Source organism: Gigantopelta aegis, unplaced genomic scaffold, assembly GCF_016097555.1.
Source record: "Gigantopelta aegis isolate Gae_Host unplaced genomic scaffold, Gae_host_genome scaffold63, whole genome shotgun sequence".
In the NCBI taxonomy this organism is placed as follows: domain Eukaryota; kingdom Metazoa; phylum Mollusca; class Gastropoda; order Neomphalida; family Peltospiridae; genus Gigantopelta; species Gigantopelta aegis.
This window is the reverse complement of record NW_024537376.1, coordinates 6596-22500: the sequence shown is the minus strand read 5'-3', so window position 1 is coordinate 22500 and position 15905 is coordinate 6596. Positions and strand designations below refer to the sequence as shown.

Here is a 15905-nt window from a genome sequence, read left to right as displayed (position 1 = left end):
GAAATTTTGCAGGCACGCTGTGCTCGGTGTGCGCGTCCCGTCGCTGCTTGCTGCGTCCCTGTCGTAGACGTTGCCGGTGACGGCGTGACCGTTCTCGGCGTTCCTCCGTGTAGAAAGAGACACGAAAACGATGGCGAACGGTGCGCCAGCGGGCAGCGGCCAGCCACCCCACCCAAAACACCCCCCCACCACACCACCCCACCCCCACACCCCCCCCCCCCCCACCCCGCCCAAAAAAAAAAGGCCCACACCCCAAACGGGCGGGCACAAAACGAAAAGGACTGATTAAAATTAATAGTTTTAAAAGTCTTTGTAAAGTTTTATAATAAGATACGTGCTTAAATTTATTGTTGATGAAAAGCTTACACATGAACCAGTAGACAAGGTTGATGTGGTATGGGTTATTTAAAATTGTTAAAGAAACTAATTTCCTTTAACAAAGTGTAGGCCAATTATTTCTTGTAAACCGTTTTAAATAAAAAATATAGGCATACTTGTTTATTTTATTATGTGGGGTGTGTGTGTGTGTTGTGTGTGTGTGTGTGTGTGTGTGTGCTGTGCTGTGGTGCGATTTGCGTTCGTCGGTTCGTTGTGGGGCCTGCTGACCGGCCACGTGGGCCCTCTCTCCGTTCTTTTTTTTTTTTTTTTTGCTTTTTTCCCCTCCGTTTCCTTGTCCCCACGGGCCGAGAGAGCGCACGCGTCGAGGGCCGCGCGGCCAGCGTCGGACGTCACGCTGTCTGCACTTGCGGCGACCGGACTTGCCTTACGAGCCCAGTGCGCCGGCGACCGCTCTCTCGATCGAACCGGCGATGCTGTTCAAGGTCCGACCCCTCAGCATGCGTGGCCGGGACGTGACCCGAGGCCGCAATGTGCGTTCAGGTATCGATGCTCAATGTGTCCTGCACTTCACAGTAATTCACCGCAGCGGTGCGCTCTTCTCGACTCCACGAGCCGATGATCCAACGCCCAGAGTTGTCATCCATCTCAATGGTTTTTGTTTTTTGTTTTAACTTTGGATTTTTTTGGTCGATTTCGTTTCTTTTCATTATTTCTTTTTCCTTTCTGTTTTTGGCGAGACGCCACGACGTGCGTGCGTGCGTGCGTGCGTGCGTGCGTGCGGGGCGTTCCCCGCCACAAGCCCACCCCCACCACCGCCTGCGGTGAGGTTCGTTGCCGGTAGATCGTTTAGACCGTACGCTAGTGGACGAACAATCTCCCCCCCCGATGCCTTCGACGCCTCCTCGGCCATGTACCCCCGCCGGTGAGCAAGAAATATTCGGGACGTCGGGGGCAGAACCGAGAGGGCGGCCCCCGCGCCCATCCGTACTCTCTGGGCCCCCACCCACCCGCCTGGCGGGGTCGGTCGGTCCCCCCGGCGGATTGCTTTTGGTGACTTTTTTTTTCCTTTCCTCGTTTTGTTTGTTTTCACGGGATCAATCGGTAATGATCCTTTCCGCAGGTTCACCTACGGAAACCTGTTACTGACTTTTTACTTCCGCTAAGGCATCAGTTTTGAAGCATCTTCTCGGGCCCTCGCCGGGGCAGGTTCCTGCCTCGAAGTGACCTAATCGAAGATCTCACTAAAAAACCGTTCAATCGGTAGTGACGAGGGCGGTGTTGTACAAAGGGCAGGGACGTAATCAACGCGAGCTTATGACTCGCGCCTTACTGAATCCTGTTCTAGGGGAACAATTACAAGCCCCAGTCCCCCATCACGAAAGGAGACAGTTCACGGGTTTCCCACTCCTCTCGGAGCAGGGCAGTGATCCACGTTTGATTCCTTCAGTGTAGCGCCGTGCGGGCCGCCCCGGACATCTAAGGGCATCACGAACCTGTTATCTTGCCTCAACTCGTGTGGCTATACGCCCACTTGTCCCCTACAGAAGTTGCGCCGCTGTTGTTTCGTGGCTCGGCGAACTATTTAAAATAGGCTAGAGTCTCGTTCGTTATCGGAATTAACCAGACAAATCGCTCCCACGCTCCACCAACTAAGAAACGGCCATGCACACACCCTCCACCGATCAAGAAAGAGCTATCATCTGTCAATCTTACGGTGTCCGGACCGGGTGAGGGGTGGGGGGGGGGGGGCGGGGGGGGGGGGGGGGGGGGGGGGGGGGGGGTGGGGGGGGGGGGGGGGGGGGTGGGCGGCGGGGTGGGGGGGGGGGGGGGGGGGGGGGGGGGGGGAGGGGTGGGGGGCGGGGGGGGGGGGGGGGGGGGGGGGGGGGGGGGGGGGGGGGGGGGGGGGGGGGGTTGGGGGGGGGGGGGGGGGGGGGGGGTGGTGGGGCCTGGGTGGGTGGGGGGGGGCGGGGGGGGGGGGGGGGGGGGCTTGGGCGGGGGTGGGCCCTCGACGGGGCGTGGGGTAACCGCGGGGGGGGGGGGGCTGACAACTGGGGGGGGGGGGAGGCCCGCAACTGGGGCTATCGGGCATGACGCCTGGCGGGGGGGGCGGGGGGGGGGTAGGACAAACAAAAGCAGGGTGGCGGGGGGCATTCTAACTTATCCAAGCGGGGGGGGCGCGGGGGGGAAACACTCTAATTTGGGGGGGGGGGGGGGGGGGGCGAACTCCCGACCTCTCCACAGGAGCGACTGAGCCCCGGAGCACAGGGCCGCCGGCATTCCGCCTTTCGGCGGCGCTCCGGCCGAGGTCACGGGGGCCACCCACACGTCGACCCAGTCCCCACCGAACTGGACATAGCGACCCCCAGAACGCCAGGCACGAGCGCGGCCCCAAATCCCTAGATCTTTCTTAACTTGCACACTTTAAATATACGGGGGGGGGGGGGGGGGGGGGGGGGGGGCCTGGGGGGGGGGGGGGCGGGGGGGGGGGGGGGGGGGGGGTGGGGGGGCAGGGGGCGGGTGGGGGGGGGGGGGGGGGGGGGGGGGGGGGGGGGGGGGGGGGCGGGGGGGGGGGGGCGGGGGTGGGGGGGGGGGGGGGGGGCGGGGGGGGGAGGGGGGGGGGGTGGGGGGGGGGGGTGGGGGGGGGGGGGGGGGGGGGGGGGGGGGGGGGCGGGGGGGGGGGGGGGGGGGGGGGGGCGGGGGGGGGGGGTGGGAGGGGGGGGGAGGGAGGGGGGGGGGGGGCGGGGGGGGGGGGGGGGGGGGGGGTGCGGGGGGGTGGGGGGGGGGGGGGGGGGGTCACCATTTGACGGGCCCTTGCGGCGGACCCGGTGTGGTCTTGAGCTAATAAAGCGCTCTTCCCGCGAGGTCGAGCTTGGTGCATGTATTAGCTCGAGAATTGCCACATTATCCAATAGGATGTACATTCTATGAAACCATAACGATCTAATGACCATCGCAGTTTCACTATGGGAAGTTTGTACTTTAGACATCATGGCTTAATCGTTGAGACAAGCATATGATCTGGAAGGATCAACAGATAGCTCGGTTTTAATCCTCGCGCGCGGCGCGGCGGAAGACGATACAACGGCCGGACCGGCGACGGCGGGGGCAAGCGGCATGTACCATCCTCCCCGCCACCCTGCATGAATCGATCCCAGGTACCCCCCCACCACCCGCCGCCGAACCAGGTTCAGGGGGGGGGGGTGGGGGTGGGGGATGGGGACCTTTGTGTCCCCCTTTTACCATTGGGGCGCGGTGCCCCCCCTATTCGTGTGGGCGAGGGGCACGTCGCGCGGCTGTGGCGATAAATGTTTTGCGTTTCGACGAGAGCGATCGGGCAACCGCGGGGGCGGGCGGTGGGCGGGCGAGGGCCGGTCTCCCGCCCGCCCGCCCGCACCGCCCGCCCGCGGTGCTTCGCGTGCGAACCGGGGAGGTCCCGGTAGCACGCCGCCCGTTCGTCTCCTGGTCGCGGTCCGCCTAAGAGGATCGGGGTTGCTACCCGGTGACAAGACCGTGCAGTGCGATTTGCGGCGGTACAAAACCCGGGGCCGACAGTGCCTTTTCTCGAACCGATGCGAGGAGAAGAAGTTACCTGCGATGTCCACGGGTCGGGCAGGGGTAGCCTGGAACGGGTGCCCGTTCCGCGTGTTTCACGACCCGACAACCCGCCCAGCCACCGACGGCTGCATTGCGGCGCTGAGTTTTGCCACTTGGGGGGAAGGGTAGGGAGCGAGCGGACGTGCACGCCGAACACACTGCGTGGGTCCCACGGACCGTCCGAGCTTCGAACGTAGCTCGCCCACCTAGTATGGCAGTAGTAAACCGACCTTGCCAACCCTCGATTTCAAAGGTCTCCATTTCGACCGGTTTTGGGTGTGCCGTCGCCGACGAACGGAGCGAGGTAGCGCCCGAAAATTTTGCAGCACGCTGTGCTCGGGTGTGAGCCGTCGTGCTGCTTGCGGCGTTCCCTGTCCGTATAAACTTTTCCGGGACGGCCGTGGACCGTTCCCGGGCGTTCCCCAGTGTAGAAAGAGCCACGAAACCGAGTGCGAACGGTGCGCCAGCGGCAGGCCGCCAGCCACCCCACCCCAAAACAACACAACACCCCCCCCCCCACCCCCCACACACACACATACCCCCCCACCCACGCCACCCCACCCCCACGAACGCCAATCCCACCCCCCCCCACCACCCCACTCGGCACGGCACGAAAAAGGACTTTGATAAATAATAGTTTTAAAGTCTTTGTAAGTTTTTCTAATAAGATACTTGCTTAAATTTATTGTTTTGATGTAAAAGCCTACAAACGACCATAGACATGTGTGTGTGTTATGGTTATTTAAAATTGTTAAGAAATAATTTCCTTTTACAAAGTGTAGGCAATTTTTCTTTTAAACACCGTTTTAACTAAAAACCTATAGGCTCACTTGTTTTTATTTATTTATGGTGTGTGTGTGTGTGTGTGTGTGGGTTGTTGTGTGTGTGGTGTGTGTGTGTGTGCGGCGTGCTCTCGTTGTAATGCTTTAATTGAATCTGGCCAGACGCTTTAAAAATACATGGACTAAAGATATTTATTCACCGTAAAAAGAGGAGAGAGAGAGAGAGAGAGAGAGAGCGAGAGTTGCGAGAGAGAGAGATAGAGAGAGAGTTGAGTAGAGAGAGAGAGAGAGCAGAGATAGAGAGAACGAAAATAGAAGATCTGTGTGCTATAGTTGATTACCGGTCTGGCTAATCTTGTTTCATTTAAATGGTTGAAAGAGTACTGTATCTCCCTCCTAACAGGCGCTATGTGTTTACGCTCAGCCGTTGCTACAAGCGGTAAGTATAAGCACGTTCTGTGCCATTCTCTTTGCTGTTGGCAGCTGTGCTGGTTTCCGCTTGTGTACTACTGTCCCATTGTGATCAGAACTCTGCCAAATACAGGCTACGCGCGCCATGTGCTGATGAACGTGCCGGTCCCTGTCCCTAAATCACATGGCTTCTGTCCTATGGTGAATTCAAATGGTCCGCTGTAAAAAAAGTATGTGTGTGCGTGTGTTTATTTGGCGATGCGTGAAAGAGTGTTAATTCCACTGTGTTTGTGATTACAAAAGCGGTTTCAAAATGTTTCTACAGTCTGTGTCAGGCCTACCATTAGCAGAACCGTGCATGTCATGTGGTGTGTATTATTACGTAGAGAACAACATAGTGTGTCTAAGTGTTCGCCGCTCCACTGTGATGCAATCTCTAAACGAGTCGTAGTTTTTGAAGGTAAGTCATATCCTTCCATGTGCGTGCGTTCGTGTGAAAACCGGACCGAAGCATGCATTGGAAGCTACACTGAATGTTCCACTTTCCAAAACGACATAGCATGTATGCACTGCAGTCCAATACCTCCGTGAACCTTGTGTCCGCCCACCCACTTTCAAGTCACATGGGAACATGGCCGGAGCGCCCATAGGCGGCGGGGCACGTTGCCACTTGTACAATATACAAGGCCAGTGTGGTTTTGAAATTCAGCGAAACACCTTTTCAAAGGCCATTTCCGGGAAACATAGGTGGATAACCGTGAGGGTTGTACTGCGTGATACCAAGGTAAGCGTGTGGTTCACACGCAGATGATTAGTCACCACGTCAAAAATTTTATTACTGTATTTTCAACGTCGTATTTGTAATCTGGCGTCTAGTAGTAGTAGGTAGTAGGAGTGATGTAGTAGACACGTAGGTAGAGAGTAGTATGACAATAAAGTAGTAGTAGTCCGGAGTAGTAGTAGTATAGTATTAGTAGTAGGAGTAAGTCGTCGTAGTAGTAGTATCAGTATAGTAGTATAAAATAATAATTAATATAAATAATAAAAAAAATGTGGCATCACCAAACCAGTAGCCCCGAGTTCCTGTAGAAAGCCTATGGAGGATCAAGATTGCAACAACACCACACGCCGTTACTGATGAGAGGAATAAGCTGTAACGGGTGAAAACAAAGCAAATGGGGGTCGCGGAAACGAACATGTAAGACTAACTGGTACAGAGGTGACCCTGTAAACGATGTAACTACGTGAGTGAGTACTTCGTAGGATAGAAACGTTGATGGAATATAGTGTGGTTCCGTACGTCTGAAGCATTGTGTTTTACTGTAGTGACGCATTAAAATGTAAATTGCTGTGAAGCGCGTAACAGTGGCATTCTCTAAGTCGCTGCATTCCGGCTCTGTGACACGGAAAAGAAAAAGACAAAAACTCAAACACTCGAACCGTCATAGGGATTCGCTATGTTGATGTGACCTGGCCGGGTTAAGAAAATAGCAAATCGTTGGAAAATAGTGGGTTTGTGACAAGGGGGGAGGGTGTTTTGTGTAAAAGAGCTTGTACATTAATGACCATTGTTGTTGTGTTTATTTGGGGTTTTATCTATTTTAGTTGCATTTATTTAATTTATTTAATGGAGTTGGTATTTACACAGGCGTAAATAACGTGCGTTCAACAAAAACTATTTACTTTGTGAAACACTTTACTGTCCTTGTTACTAGTAAATCAACTGACGTTACGTTAACTTGAACTTTAACTTTTTAGTACAGGCGTTTAAACACCTCTTGTGTACACATCACAAGTACGGGGTATCACAACTGTATATGAAAACGTTTAAACTTTAACCGTAACCAAGGGTGTAACGTTACGTGTAATTAACGTTAAATTTACTTTGGAGGTCAACCGAGATTAACTTTAAATGACTTGGTGACAACTAAGTTCGGTTGTCTGAAGTGTCTTCCCATCCCTTGTTCGATGACCGTGTCCACAACGATAGGCACGACCGGGGGGGCCTGCTAACACAAACTGATATGTGGAGCAATCGTTCACCGTAGAACCCAAGGTGGGAAAACGAAAAACGGGGGAATGAAAAAAGTGGGTGGGCGGAAAGCTCGCCCATCAGTTCGTAGCGGACAGGGATCTTCCTTTGTCACACAGGCAAGTGGTGAATCGGAGTAAGGGCCGGGTGGTGGGGCCTGGGTACGTGGTAGGAGACAGGTGTACCGTCTCTCGGGGGCAAAGAAAGAAGTGGAAATCAACCGGTAAAAACGCTCTGGCACAGTTGACTGGTCGTGGGCGGGGCCAAATGATTAGAGCAAATGGCTCTGCACTCGCTAACGTCGCTTCCGCAGATGTCGTTTCCTCGATCTAATTTTGTGTGCGTGTCGGGTCTATCTTGCTTTTACACACACTTGTGAACAATTCCAAACGCAAGTGAAATTCACCAATACCTACAGCTCCTTAGTAGGTACGGTCGTATGCTATACGTGTTACAACTCTAGGTAGTATACTGGGGCGCTTCTGATAATATGCCGCTTATGATCGTATACTATCTGTTGATGGTTCCCACCCCGGCTCGTCGCTGCCAAAAACAAAGACAATAACGCCAATATAAAACAAACAACAAAAAAAACACACAAAGCCCACCTACCTCGAACCGCACGACCGCCTGCTAACTGCACGAAACCTGAGATGTGGCGTCGTGCCCAGTCTGCACTGCCTACACAGTCCTCTGTCAAAGTGCTATTGTCGCTTCGGGAATCGCAGTTGAGGACGACACCCCGATCGAGTAACCACACCTCGGTCCACCACGCCCCCATGTTGCCACAATTCTGCGCCGACACGTCCACACAGCACACAGGCTACCTGTAACTGCATGTGTTCCTTTCTGTGGCCCATACTTTCCACTCTTCTTTTATACCTTTTACACCACCCAAACTTCCCCACACCTCTTACAGCTCTGATTATACTCTTATTATACTGTTCACACTCTTAGTGTCACTCTTATTTGACTGTCACCCAACTGTGACAACTCTTATTGCTCTTTGCTGTTCTTCATGTATCTTGTGGGTCTTCGTGCTCCTCTTTTGTGGGTCATTGTGGCCTCTTCTGTGCCTCCTTGGTGGTCTTGCTACTCTTGTTACTCCCGGTGTTCCCCAGTCCCGGCTCGTCACCTGCTCAACGCCACCAAAACAAAAAAACAAAAACAACAAAAACCAACAACAACCAAAAACCCGAATGATCCCACGACCACCTGCGAGCCGCGAGACCGTCCAGCGCGACCCGTGGGGCTGTGCACCCGTCTGTCTTAGCGGACAAATCTCCTTGGTCATCCAAGGCTAAGTTCCAATCGATCGCAGTGAGGTGGCTGCTTCTACTTAAGTATACGACACCCCGACCGAGAACTAAGTCGTCTGCGAATGATTTAACACAAGCCTCCACGTTCGCATGGGATGGATATCGGACGGACCCACGCCGGCACTGCTCGGCGAGCGGCTGGAAAAAAAACGGTCCCTTGCTTGTGGCTCGCACCACCGTGGCCGGCCGCCGCCCGCCAGCCCGCAGGGCGACGGGACGAGCGAAGGCGCACGCATATCGTTTGCCTCCCGAGGCACGGGCGCAAAGAGTATCGTCGTTACAATTTTCGGGCGGGATTCTGACGCTTTTTAGAGGCGTTCAGTCTAATCCCCCAGATGGTAGCCCTCGCACCATTGGCTTATCAGCCACGACACCACATAAACACAAATGTCCTGAACCTGCGGCTCTTCCTCTCGTAACCACTGAGCAGGATTACCGTTGCAACGACACTTGTCATCGGTTTAGGGTAAAACTAACCTGTCCTCACGACGCGTCTGAAACACCCACGCTTCACGTTTTCCCTATTAGTGGGTGAACAACCATCCAACGCTTGGTGAATTCTGCTTCACAATGATAGGAAGAGCCGACATCGAAGGATCAAAAAGCAACGTCGCTATGAAACGCTTGGCTGCCACAAGCCAGTTATACCTGTGGTTGGTAAACTTTTCTGACACCTCTTGCTATTAATTCCACTCTTAACGTCAAAAGGATCGATAGGACACGCTTCCACGGTCTGTATTCGTACTGAAAATCAAAATCACAGTGACGCTTTTGCCCTTTTGCTCTACGCGAGGTTTACCGTCCTCGCTGAGATCACCTTAGGACCACCTGCGTTCCCGTTTGACTAGATGTACCGCCCACAGTCAAAACTCCCCGCCCACTGACACTGTCCTTCGGTGCGGATCGCCCACCGGCGCCGACACGGTCGGGGGCTTAACTGCCAGAAAGCAAAGGGGCTTGCGCCCCGATCTCCGCTCGACCGAATAAGTAAAGAAACGATAAAAGTACGTGGTATTTCAATTGCGCCGCGAAGCTCCCACCTATGCTACACCCTCTCATGTCTCTTCACAGGTCGGACTAAAGTCAAGCTCAACAGGGCCTCTTCTTTCCCCGGCCGATTCTGCCAAGCCCTTCAATATTGTTGCTGTGGCTTTTCGCCCTGCATGGTACACATAGTGACAGTGGGAATCTCGTTAATCCATTCATGCGCGTCCACTAATTAGATGACGAGGCATTTTTGGCTACCTTAAGAGAGTCATAGTTACTCCCGCCGTTTACCCCGCGCTTTTTTTGAATTTCTTCACTTTGACATTCAGAGCACTGGGCAGAAATCACATTGCGTCAACACGGGTGACGGCCATCGCCAATGCTTTCGTTTTAATTACCTAGCAGTCGGATTCCCCTGGTCCGTACCCGTTCTGAGTTGGCTGTTGAATGCCCCAGCCGACACGGACGACGCACGCGTGGCGCCGCCGCATAGCTGAGGCAGTCCACGGGAAGGTTGAAGCAACGGGTCCGAGCTCCACGACTCCCGACACACCCACCCCCCGAGTGGCCGCGCGCCCAGACCTCACCCCCCGACGGAACGCCCCCGGCCCCGGCCGAAAACCCGACGAGAGCACCCGACGAGCGCGAAACCCCGCCGAACGCCGACACGCCCCAGGAACAACCCGGGGCGAGCCGAGAGAGTGAACCAAGAGCGGAGAGGGGACGACGCGACACCAGGGAGAGCGGCAGGCCTCGCCCAGCCCCGTGCACCTTCCAGTTCCCGCTTCGTACTCCAGCCCGACTGGCCCAGACTTCCTCAGAGCCAATCCTTGTCCCGAGTTACGGATCCAATTTTGCCGACTTTCCCTACCTACAAATTGTTCTTGCATCGACTAGAGGCTGTTAACCTTGGAGACCTGCTGCGGATATGGGTACGGCCTGGCACGAGAATCACGAGAGTCCTCCGTCGGAGTTTTTCAAGGGCCGGCGAGAGCGCACCGGACACCGCAAAGAGCCGCGCGTGCTTTACGGAACCCCTTTTTCCCTATCTCCGGGCAAGCCGATTCCAGGGATGGGGTCCCTTACAAAGAAAAAGAGAACTCTTCCCGGGGCCCTCGCCGACGTCTCCGACCTTCGTTTGCGTTACCGCACGCACGCGACCCTTGCGGGCCAATCTCCGTGTCCAGGTTCGGGAATATTGACCCGACGACTCCCTTTCGATGGAATACGGGCAAAACACATTTTTTTTTTTCGAGTCAAGGCATTGCCCCGTTTTTCAGAACGGAGCTCTCCTATCTCTTAGGGCCGACCCTGACCCCATGTTCAACTGCTGTTCACACTGGAACCCTTCTCCACTTCAGTCTTCAAAGTTCTCGTTTGAATATTTTGCTACACTACCACCAAGATCTGCACCCGTGGCGGCTCCACCCGGGCGCTCGCGCCCGAAGCTTCAGTGCTCCACCACGGCGACCCTCCTACTCGTCCGGGCATGGTACCGTGGGTGCTCGTATTGCCCGGACGGTCCGGTATAGGCGCCCGACGCTCTAGCGCCATCCATTTTCAGGCTGGTTGATTCGGCAGGTGAGTGTGTCGTACACACTCCCTTAGCGGATTCCGACTTCCATGGCCACCGTCCTGCTGTCTATATCAACCAACACCTTTTATGGTGTCTGATGAGCGTCAGCGTTTGGCGCCTTAACCCGGACGTTTGGGTTCATCCCACAGCGCCAGTTCCTTCTGCCTACCAAAAGTGGCCCACTTGGCACTCGAATTCAATGCCCGGCTCCACCGTGTTTTCGTTGAGCGAGCCGGGGCTTCTAACCCATTTAAAGTTTGAGAATAGCGTTGAGGACGTTTCGTCCCCACGGCCTCTAGTCATTCCGCTTTACCACCGAAAACAAATTTAGTTCGCTTCAGTCCTCTCGGCGAGTGCCAGCTATCCTGAGCGGAAACTTCGGAGGGAACCAGCTACTAGCTATGGTTCGATTAGTTACTTTAGTATTGTCGCCCCTATACCCAAGTCTGACGATCGATTTGCACGTCAGAATCGCTGCGGACTTCCGCACCAGAGTTTTCCTCTGGCTTCGTCCTGCTCAGGCATAGTTCACCATCTTTCGGGTCCCCAACGTGTGCGCTCTTGCTCCGCCCTCACCGACCGCGTGCGGGACGAGACGGGCCGGTGGTGCGCCCCCGCGCCGAACGAGGGACGGGGGATCCCACCGAGTGGCCGACCCGACGAGGGCCGGCCTTCACTTTCATTGCGCCCCTGGTTTTCGACGAGCCCCTTGACTCGCGCACATGTTAGACTCCTTGGTCCGTGTTTCAAGACCGGGCCCGGGTGGGTTGCCGACCGATTTCGCCACCGATCCCCGAGCCCCCGACGGTGGCACACTCTCCGGTGAGATCGCTCCGGCCCGCACGCGGGTCAGGTGGCACGGTTGCCCCCAGTCCCACCTGGTCATGGAAATGAGAACGTGCGTGGAGAGCCGGAGACGCCAGTGTTCAGAGGGGGACGGCCGTTCCTCGGTCCCCCCGCGGCAGGCCGGTAAGCGAACGCGCCCGGCTGTAAGAGCCCCCGAGACGAGGTGACATCCCCGCCCCGCGAAGGCGGAGACCCGCCCGTGGGCCACCTTCCAGACGCGCCCTTCTGGCTGCCGGGAGAACCGATCGTGCGCGCTCTGCCCGCGGAAAGTGCACGCGTCCGCGCGCCGCCGTCCGACGAACGGCCCCCGGTCGAGTGCGTGTTCGAGCATCTCGCGGGACGGACCCCGGGTGCCTGGCGGACGGGACGAGTTGAATTCCGCGGGCCGGACTATGCGGGCCCACCCGTTTTACCTCTAGGGCGGTTTTTCACGTACTCTTGAACTCTCTCTTCAAAGTTTCTTTTCAACTTTCCCTCACGGTACTTGTCCGCTATCGGACTCGTGACAGTATTTAGGCCTTAGATGGAGTTTACCACCCACTTTGGGCTGCATTTCTCAAACAACCCGACTCTTGGGACGCTCGGAGCCGACGAGTCCCCGCGCCGGTAAAGGCCTGACCACCCACCGTGGGAGAGAGGCCCCGATCAGGAGGACTTGGGCGCAAGTTAGGACCCGTCGACGGTTGGCGGTCCCCAACACCACAGGTCCCGGCAGCGCAAGGCTGCGGGATTCGGTGCTGGGCTTCTTCCCCGCTTCACTCGCCGTTACTGAGGGAATCCCTTGTTAGTTTTCTTTTCCTCCGCTTAGTGATATGCTTAAATTCAGCGGGTAGTCTCGTCTGAACTGAGGTCGGATTTAAAAAAGGATGGGTCGAATTTGCGTTCGTTCGTTGGTGGGGGCCTGCTGACGTGCCGACCGCCCTCTCCTCTCTTCCCTTTTTTTTTTTTTTTTTGCTTTTTTCCCTTCCGTTTTCCTTGTCCCCACGGGCACGAGAGAGCGCGCGGCGGAGGCCGCGCGGGCAGCGTCGCGGACGTGCACGCTGTCTGCACTTGAGGCGACCGAGGACTTGCCTTGGACGAGCCCAGTGCGCCGGCCGACCGATCGCTCTCGATCCGAACCGGCGATTGCTGTTCGGTGGGGGGGAGGGGAAGGGGGAGGGGGGGGGGGGAGAAGAAGGGGGGGGGAAGGGGGGGAAGAAAAAAAGGAAAAAAGGGGGTAAGGGGGGGGGGAAGAAAGCCGACCCTCAGTCAGGCGTGGCCCCCGGGACTGACCCGAGGCCGCAATGTGCGTTCAAGGTATCGATGCTCATGTGTCCTGCAATTCACATTAATTCACGCAGCTGGCTGCGCTCTTCTCATCGACTCACGAGCCGAGTGATCCACCGCCCAGAGTTGTCATCATCTCAATGGGTTTTTGTTTTTGTTTGTAACTTTGATTTTTTTTTGGTTCGATTCGTTTCTACTTATTTCTTTTTCTGTTTTTTGGCGAGACGACACGGACGTGCGGTGCGTGTGCGTGCGTCGTGCGTGCGTGCGTGCGGGGCGTCCCCTGCCACAAGCCCACCCCCACCACCGCCTGCGGTGAGGTTCGTGGCCGGTAGATCGTTAGACCGTACGCTAGTGGACGAACAAGCTCCCCCCGAGGACCCCTGCGACGGCCGCCTCGAGCCAGGTACCCCGCCGTTGTGAAAAAGAAAGATGCGGGACGTCGGGGGCAGAACCGAGAGGGGCCGGCCACCGCGCCCATCGTACTCTCGGGGCCCCCACCCCCCCTCCGCCTGGGTCGGTCGGTCGGTCGGTCGGATTGCTTTTTGGTGACTTTTTTTTTCTTTTCTCGTTTTTGTTTGTTTTCACGGTATCAATCGGTAATGATCCTTCCGCAGGTTCACCTACGGAAACCTTGGTTACGACTTTTACTTCCTCTAAAGCGATCAAGTTTGATCATCTTCTCGGCCCCTCGCCGTGGGCAGTTGCCTGCCTCGAAGGGACCAATCCGAAGATCTCACAATAAACCGTTCAATCGGTAGTAGCGACGGGCGGTGTGTACAAAGGGCAGGGACGTAATCAACGCGAGCTTATGACTCGCGCTTACTGGGAAATTCCTCGTTCATGGGGAACAATTACAAGCCCCAGTCCCCATCACGAAGGAGATTCAACGGGTTTTCCCACTCCTCTCGGAGCAGGGCAGTGTCCACGTTGATTCCTTCAGTGTACCGCGCGCGCGTGCGGCCCCGGACATCTAAGGGCATCACACAGACCTGTTATTGCTCAATCTCGTGTGGCTATACGCCACTTGTCCCTCTAAGAAGTTGCGCGCCGACTGCTGTTTCGTGGATCGGCGAACTATTTAATAGGCTAGAGTCTCGTTCGGTTATCGGAATTAAACCAGACAAATCGCTCCACCAAACTAAGAAGGAAAGTCCATGCACCACCACCCACCGAATCAAGAAAGAGCTATCAATCTGTCAATCCTTACGTGTGTCCCGGACCGGGTGAGTTTCCCGTGTGTTGAGTCAAATTAAGCCGCAGGCTCCACTCCTGGTGGTGCCCTTCCGTCAATTCTTTTTTAAGTTTCAGCTTTGCAACCATACTTCCCCCAGAACCCCAAGACATTTGGTTTCCGCCCGTAAGCTGCCCCGTCGGGGGGGTCATTGAAGCAACGCCGGCGGATCGCTGGTCGGCCATCGTTTATGGTCTCAGAACTACGGACGGTATCTGATCGTCTTCGAACCTCTGACTTTCGTTCTTGACTAATGAAAACATCCATGACACAAATGCTTTCGCTGTAGGTTCGTCTTACGGCGATCCAAGAAATTTCACCTCTAACGCCCCGTAATTATACGAATGCCCCCGGCTGTTCCTTTTAATCATTACCTCGACATTTCCGAAAACCAACAAAATAGAACCGAGGTCCTATTCCATTATTCCATGCAACATTATGCAGGCGAGACGAGCCTGCTTTGAACACTCTAATTTTTTCAAAGTAAACGTTCCGGCCCCCCCGAGACATTACTCAGCGAAGAGCCCCAAGGGATGACCCGTTTTCCGGCCCCCCGAGGGGCCAGCGAAGAGGACCGGGGCGCTTTGAGCCAGGCAACGTGCAGTGAGACCACCGCGAAGTGGACCCGCACGCCTGTGTCTCGAGATCCAACTACGAGCTTTTTAACTGCAACAACTTTAAATATACGCTATTTGGGAGCTGGAATTATACCGCGGCTGCTGGCACCCAGACTTGCCCTGGCCATGGATCCTCGTTAAAGGATTTAAAGTGTACTCATTCCAATTACGGGGGCCTCGAAAGAGTCCCGTATTGTTCTATTTTTTCGTCACTACCTCCCCGTGCCAGGAGTGGGTAAGTTGCGTGCGCTGCCTTCCTTTGGATGTGGTAGCCGTTTTCTCCTCTCCTCCCTCCTCTCCGGAATCGAAACCCACGATCCCCCGCTACCCGTGAAAACCTAGGTGGTCATGCGGTCGACTACCTACGAATCAGTTGATAGGGCAGACACTTGAAAGATACGTCGCCGGCTCGATGTTGCCGTGCGAAGTAATCCGCACGAAGTTATCCAGAGTCACCAGTTTGGACGGGCGCCTTGCTGCGGGACCCGGTGGGTCTTGAACTAATAAAAGCGCTCTTCCCGCGAGAGGGGGAGCTTGGTTGCATGTATTAGCTCTAGAATTGCCACAGTTTATCCAAGTAAGGATTGTACGATCTAATGAACCATAACTGATCTAATGAGCCATTCGCAGTTTTCACTATGTGGAATGTTTGTACTTAGGACATGCATGGCTTAAATCTTTTGAGACAAGCATATGACTACGGGGAAGTCTGATGGATCAACCAGATAGCTCGTTTTTTACTCACGTCGCGGGCGGAGCGGCCGGAGCGAGACAGAGAAACGGTCGGGACGGCGCGACGTTGTGCGCGGGGCACAGCGGCAATCAGGTACCATCCCCGCCACCCTGCATGAAGCGATCCCAGGTCCCCCACCCACCACCCCCGCCGCCTGAACCAGGTTTCA

General features: G+C 55.7%; 1 non-coding gene and 1 pseudogene across 1 annotated transcript; both read right to left on the bottom strand.

The window, feature by feature from the left end:
• Positions 1-8439: 8439 nt before the first annotated feature.
• Positions 8440-12739, bottom strand: LOC121367230 (annotated as a pseudogene).
• Positions 12740-13124: 385 nt separating this feature from the next.
• On the bottom strand, positions 13125-13280 carry LOC121367229. The gene has a single exon (XR_005957348.1). It is a non-coding gene; the product is annotated as a 5.8S ribosomal RNA (ribosomal RNA).
• Between the last annotated feature and the right edge of the window lie 2625 nt (positions 13281-15905).